We start from the raw sequence: 7,102 nt of genomic DNA on the forward strand, positions 1-7,102 counted from the left end.
CACCTCCTATGTGCACAATGCAACAGGGCAGCCGCTCAGCACGGGGCCCAGAAGCTGTGCTAGCAGAGTTTACTCCAGTGATTTCCAGCTTCTAGAGCAGTTGTGTCAAACTCAATGCATGCCGCATTTGCATTATGGTCGTCCTCAAAGGGCCAGTTGTATCTGTTAGACTAGATGTTCAGAGCACCCTATGGCCCCTTACATCAAATGTCAAGAGCTGCACATCATCAGAAGTCAAGAGCCCCCACCTTCTTTCACATCACAGTGCACTCCCCATGTGCTGATGGTGGGAAGAAGCTGGGGGCAGAGCTGGGAAGCAGAAAGTGCAGGGCTTGGAGGAGGACCAGAGGAGGACTGGAGTCATTGTCAGTGCTGTTCCTGCTGTGGATCTCTGCCCCCCCCCCCCCGACAATCCTTGGAGCCCAAGATTCCACCACCTATTTGTACAAGGTTATCATACCTTATGACCACTAAAGAGTCACTTGGGTCATTTTTCCCTTTTATCTTATCTGGTTTCCCATCCGAGGTCTCCCACTTTGACATGCATCCCTCTATGGTTTTTATTAACCACTTAAGCCCCGGAAGATTTTACCCCCATTCCGACCAGGGGGTATTTTGCGATTCGGCACTGCGTGAATTTAACGCACAATTGCGCGGTCGTGCGACGCTGTACCTAAACGAATTTGACGTCCTTTTTTTCCCACAAACAGAGCTTTCTTTTGGTGGTATTTGATCACCTGTGCGATTTTTTGATCACGCGCTATAAACAAAAAAAGAGCGTCAATTTTGCAAAAATAGCAATATTTTTCACATTTTTTTATATGAAATTCCCCCAAAAAAAAATGTAAAAATCAAAATTTTTAAAAATTTTCGGCCAATTTGTTTTATGCTACCTATGTTTGGTAAAAAAAATCGCAAAAAGCGTATTTTGATTGGTTTGCGCAAAAGTTATCGCGTTTACTAACAAAGGGAAAGATTTTTGTCATTTTTGTTGTTTTTTTTTTTAACGCGTAATGGCGGCGATCTGCGATTTTTTTTGCGGTACTGCGACATTGCGGCGGACAGATCGGACCCTTGACTGACATTTTTGACACTTTTGGGGTTACCAGTGACATTTCTACAGTAATCAGTGCTATACATATGCACTGTTACTGTAAAAATACACTGGTAGTGAAGGGGTTAACTTTATTTGGAAGGGAGGGGCTGTGTGTGTCCCTAGGGGCGTGGTTTCTACTGTGATTGGCTGTGGCTCTAGCTGTAAGGACACTGATCAACGGATCTACATACCAGATCCGTTTTATCAGTGTCTTTGCAGCGAGGAGAATGACAGGCAGTTTGTTTACACAAGCTGCCTGACATTCTCCCTCTCCCCCGCCGATCGCCGAGTGACCGGCGGACATCGGGTCCGCTGGTCACACGCGCGGGGGGGGGTCCGTGACCACGCGGGAGCGGGAGCGCGCCCCCGGGGGCGCGCGCTCGCTCCCTAGACCCTCACAAGCAAGCAACGTAGCCCTACGTTAGTTTGCCTGTGAGGGGCTGACCGCCGACGTAGATAGTCGTGCGGCGGTCGGCAAGTGGTTAATGCATCTTGAAGTACGTAATATACCATTTTTCTCCTGATGAAGACTCTTTATGAGTGGAAACATATTGAGGTATTCTTGCTGCTAACTGAATGACAACTGGATGGATGGAACTTCATATGACGCAGATTATTACTGATGTATTGGTTGTTACATATTAATGATATATGGTAATTTTCCAACTTTGTTATTAAGGTGTATATTTTGTAATATTTATTTTATTAGTCAATTGCTACCATTAAAGTCCCACCAGCTTTCTCTTTTTGAGTAATTGCGAGGATGGGAGTCAGCTAATGGAGTCTGCTGAATGATGAGACCAGGGGGTGCAAGAGGAACATGATCTGAAGGAGGAGTTTTGTCCTCCTCTCTGCTGCCAATTGCTGACACATGGTAGAGTTGGAGACTGGGGGGGGGGGGGGGGGGGGTTGGTCGCACAGCTGCAAGAGAGGAGAGAGGGCTTCATGATTCTGAGAGCAGGTCTTGTGTTTGACACATGTGTTCTAGATGGATGCCACAGGTATGGTTTATGCATAGTTGCAATGGACTGAGCTGGACCAACGTAACTATGTAACAGTATACCATACCTGGGATTCATCTTTTATTCACATACTGCACATTAGTAATTGTGTCTTTCAGGTGATTTTAAGCTCAGTCCCAAAAATGAAATATGTTGCAGTTTACCATTCATTAGATGTGGTGGCTGCATTATTGTTCTTTTTAAGGCCATTTTCCCTCTGTTTTCACCTGCTGATCTGGCCAGTAACACCCCCCCTGTATTAGAGTGCCCCCATTCTGGATATAAAGGAGCAACAGAGACACCTTGGGACAGAAGCATTGTCGGTCTGGGGGGAGGGGAGTGTTGGATGTAAAAACAGATTTAGGGGTTCATTTACCAAAGGCAATTAGACTGTGCACTTTGCATGTGCAGTTGCTGCAGAGCTTTGTAAATGACGTAAAGCTTTACTTTGCAAAGAATACCCAATCACATGCAAGGAAATATAAGGATAAAACAGCATTTTTTGCTTACACATGATTGGATGATGGAAGTCAGCAGAGCTCCCCCTCATTTACTAAGCTATGGAACAACTGCACTTTGCAAAGTGCACAGCCTATTTGCCTTTAGTAAATCAAATCTATAGATACACTGACAAATTGAACTTACAGCAGTTTTGTTCCTTTTGGGATGAAAGTTTTACATAAATAAATAAAAGCTGACATTGCAGTGGTAAATGGTTTGTCTCAGCCCTCTAACTGCTACACCTGTAGGAGAGCGTGTTCTTTTAAAATATAACAGACTTACTGGCCAGATCACCAGAAGAAAATAAAGGAAATAAAGCCTAAAAAGAAAAAAAAAAAATGAATGCAGCCATCACATCTCGGAAGCGGTAAGCTACAATATTATAAATGTTTGCTTTTGGATTTAAACAACCTTTAACCACTTGCCGACTGCTGCACGACTATTTACTGCGGCGGTCGCTCGCCTGAGAGCCTCTAGGGGGTGAGCGCGCGCCGCTGGAGGCGCGTTCCCCCCCCCGTTCGTTCCCTAACATGTCCGCGCGTGTGACCAGCGGACCCCATGTCCGCCGGTCACTCGCGATCTTCCGGTGCAGAGGGAGAAAGGCAGGCGACTGATGTAAGCAAAGCCGCCTGTCATTCTCCCTGATCTAACAGCAGAGATCATACGATCCTGCTATGTAGGATCGTATGTCTCTGTGGTTACATCACTAGCCACACCCCTTTACAGTTAGAAGCACGCCCCTAGGAACAAACTTAACCCCTGCATCGCCAATAAAGTTAACCCCTTCCCTGCCAGTGTCATTTTTACAGTAACAGTGCATATGTATAGCCCTGATTACTGCAGTAATGTCACTGGTAACCCCAAAAGTGTCAAAAATGTCAGTCAAGGGTCCGATCTGTCCGCCGCAATGTCGCAGCCCCGCAAAAAAATAGCAGATCACCGCCATTACTTTTGAGCAAACCAATCAAAATACGCTTATTGTGATTTTGTTACCAAACATATGTAGCAGAAAACAAACTGGCCTAAAATGTAAAAAAAATTAGATTTTTACATTTTTTTGGGGGGGAATTTCATATAAAAAAATGTGAAAAATATTGTTATTTTTTCAAAATTGTCGCTCTTTTTTTGTTTATAGCGCAAAAAGTGATCAAATACCACCAAAAGAAAGCTCTGTTTGTGGGAAAAAAAGGACGTCAATTTCATTTGGGTACAGCGTTGCGATTGCGCAATTGTCCGTTAAATTCACGCAGTGCCGAATCGCAAAATAGCGCCTGGTCAGGAAGGGGGTAAAATCTTCCGGGGCTTAAGTGGTTAACCACCTCCCGCCCACCGTATAATAAAATGATGGCAGGCGGGATCTCCTCTCATTCTGGAACGATTTCATATGACATTGTGTCACTGTGCTTGTGTACCCGCAGTGGCGCGCAGCACGGCGATCGAGGTCGCGCCCTGTTCCTAGGACACAGCACAACCCCAATCTCAGTAAAGAGCTGATGACACTGCTCTTTAGCCATGTGATCGGTTGTGGGTCACATGTAAACACGGAAGTGATGTTCATCACCAGCTCTCCTCGCATCACACTGACACTGAGTGTGAGGAGAGGATAGCGGATCAGCGGCATCTCCTCACAGGGGAGACCTGTACAGATAATCAGTGCAGCCCCAGCAGTGCCCATCAGTGACACCAATCATTGCCCATCAGTGATGCCAGTCAGTGATGCCTTTCAGTGAGCATCAGTGCCTGCTCATCAGTGCTACCCATCTGCGCCCATCAGTGCCGCCTATCCATGCTGCCTATCATTGCCCATAAGTGCTGCTTATTAGTGCCCATCAGTGTCACCTATCGGTGCCCATTAGTACCCCCTATCAATGCTGAATATCAGTGCCACCCATCACTGCCCATCAGTGTGGCATATTAGTGCCTCCTCAATAGTGCAGCCTCATCAGTGCTGCCTTACCAGTGCCCATCAGTGCCGCCTCATCAGCGCACATCAGTGAAGGATTAAACTTCCTCTGCCTTTGCTATGGCAACCTGCAATACGAGTGTGCCGCACTTCGTACACACTACACAGGTGGAGGAGGCCTAAAGAAACTCAGAGTGGGCTTCAGATGCCCACACTGAAGATGGGAGCTTGCATGTTACAGAGGGTGCAGTGAGTACATTGGATAACTAAACTGAAACAATTACATACAGCATATGCCAGGTTGCATTAGACAAGCTGCGACTATTACGGGGGTGCTTTTGAGAAAAAACAAACTGACTGGAGCTTATGGACCACCCCACGCAAATATACTGCAGCAGGGCGGCCCTCCTGCGCAAAATCTCATACCTGTACTTGACTTCGGGCACTGAGACTGGGGCACGCGTGCGCGCCGGCGGCAACTCGCTCCTGCTGTGATTGAACACAGAGGGAGCCAATCAGCAGGTCTTGCGGACAAAATGGCGCCGGGACACGCTGACCGCTCTCAGGGGAGGCAGAACGCTGGTCTGTGAGAGGGGAAGATAGAGATCTTGTGTTTCTGCTAAGCAGGAACACGGATCTCTGTCTTCCCCCAATCAAAGCATCCCCACACATTTAGTAAGCACTCCCTAGGAACACATTTAATCTTTGATTGCCCCTGATGTTTTTTTTTTTCTCTTTTTTTACTGAGCTAAAAATACAGCCTATTAATTGTAATGTGCCTATGCACACGGGCACATAAACAAGCGCCGTAGATTCTTCAGTAGAAAAGAAAAAATAGAAAAATCAGTCAGTAATTTACGCCTCCTGAGCGCAAACACACCCATTTACATATTGTGCAAAACAAGAATATGAGAATAAGTTTTTGCGCATTTGCGTATATACGTGCAAATACATGAAAAAAAAAAAAGTCTACAAAAGTAGATACTTAAACAGGAGTATCATGTACAAGAGACCTTAGTGTCACTGGTCCTCAAAAAGTGTCAAATTTGTCTGCCGCAATGTCGCAGTCCTGCTAAAAATCGCCGCTATTACTAGTAAAAGAAATAAAAAAAATTCAATAAATCTATCCCATGGTTTGTAGATGCAAAAACTTTTGTACAAATCAATCAATATATACGCTTATTTAAAATGATTTTTTTTTACCAAAAACCTGTAGCAGAATACATATTGTCAGTTAAAGTAGCGCAGTACGGAATCGCAAAAAATGGCCTGATCATTAAGGGGGCAAATCCTTCCGGGGTGAAGTGGTTAAGGTGTTGCAGATGCATTTTTCCCTTGGTGCCCTTTCCCGGAGTTCTCCTTTAATGCACATATGTCGCAGATAATAGGACATTATTTATAGTAAAAATTCAGAGAGGATTCATTACAGTGAATTGAGTGGATGACAGTTTTGTTTTACTTATGAGAGGTTGATCGGGGGGTTTCTTATTTAAAATGAAATAGCAAGACAAATGTGGGAATATGAAAAGTGACAAGGATTTTGAATCCGCACACAATGAGCTTAACCAGAAGATCTTAAAGCCTTCAAGTGCATCTTCATTAATACTCCTGAATGTGGAAGCTCTAAATTGCTGTCTGACTATCTACCTCAAGTGGAAATGCGTGCGCCTTTGATCATGCCTTAAAGGTGGATTCCAAACCTGACAATCTACTGACAAGGATTTTAAAGGCTTCCATGAAAAGAACCGGTTTACAAATGAATAATTTGCCTTGAAGACAGAATAATACTCCAACAATTTGCTTTTCTATCAGCTGCAGGTACAGAATGTGGAAGGATAACGTGGATAGAAATAAATGAGAGTAAACCGTGTGTCATAATGCATGAGGGAACCTTAAGGCCCCTTTCACAGTTGTGAGACTTGTCCTGCAACTTGGGACAGCAAAGTTGCATGACAAGTCGTACCCCATGATTTCCAATGAGTACTGTTCATATTGTGCGACTTCAATTCGCAGCAACTTCAAAGTAGTCCCTGCACTTCATTGGTCCAACTTTGATGTGTCTTGAGGTCCGGTCCATAGAACTCATCATGCATTGGGACTGCAAAGTTGCATGACAAGTCGTACTCCATGATTTCCAATGAGTACCATTCATATCTGTGTGACTTTAAGTCCCTGCACTACTTTGGTCTGACTTTGATGCAACTTAAAGGGCCATAGACCTCAAGATTACACAGGCATTGCTTCAAGTTGCGTCACGCAAATTTCAGGTTGTACAAGTGTGAAAGGAGTCTTAAAATGTTTATTTTGCCTCTGAAGACATCATTTGATGACGAAACGTGTAAGGCAGGACGGGACCGTGTGACGTAAGCCGCAGCCATCTTTACCATATGGTTCATATGCTTTTTAATGTTCTATGCTTGTGAGTGCAATAATCTTTCATTTATTTATAAAATGTGGAAGAACACTGTGCTAACTACCCAATTAGACGTGAGCCGCTAGCACTACAATTGACATAATAAATTGTGTATAAAGTTATATAATAAAGTGCAGCACTAAAATGCTATATATACAACAAAGTATACATGAAAAAATGGATATTAA

The sequence above is a fragment of the Pelophylax lessonae genome (assembly GCF_965119305.1).
Source record: "Pelophylax lessonae genome assembly, chromosome: 10".
NCBI lineage: Eukaryota > Metazoa > Chordata > Amphibia > Anura > Ranidae > Pelophylax > Pelophylax lessonae.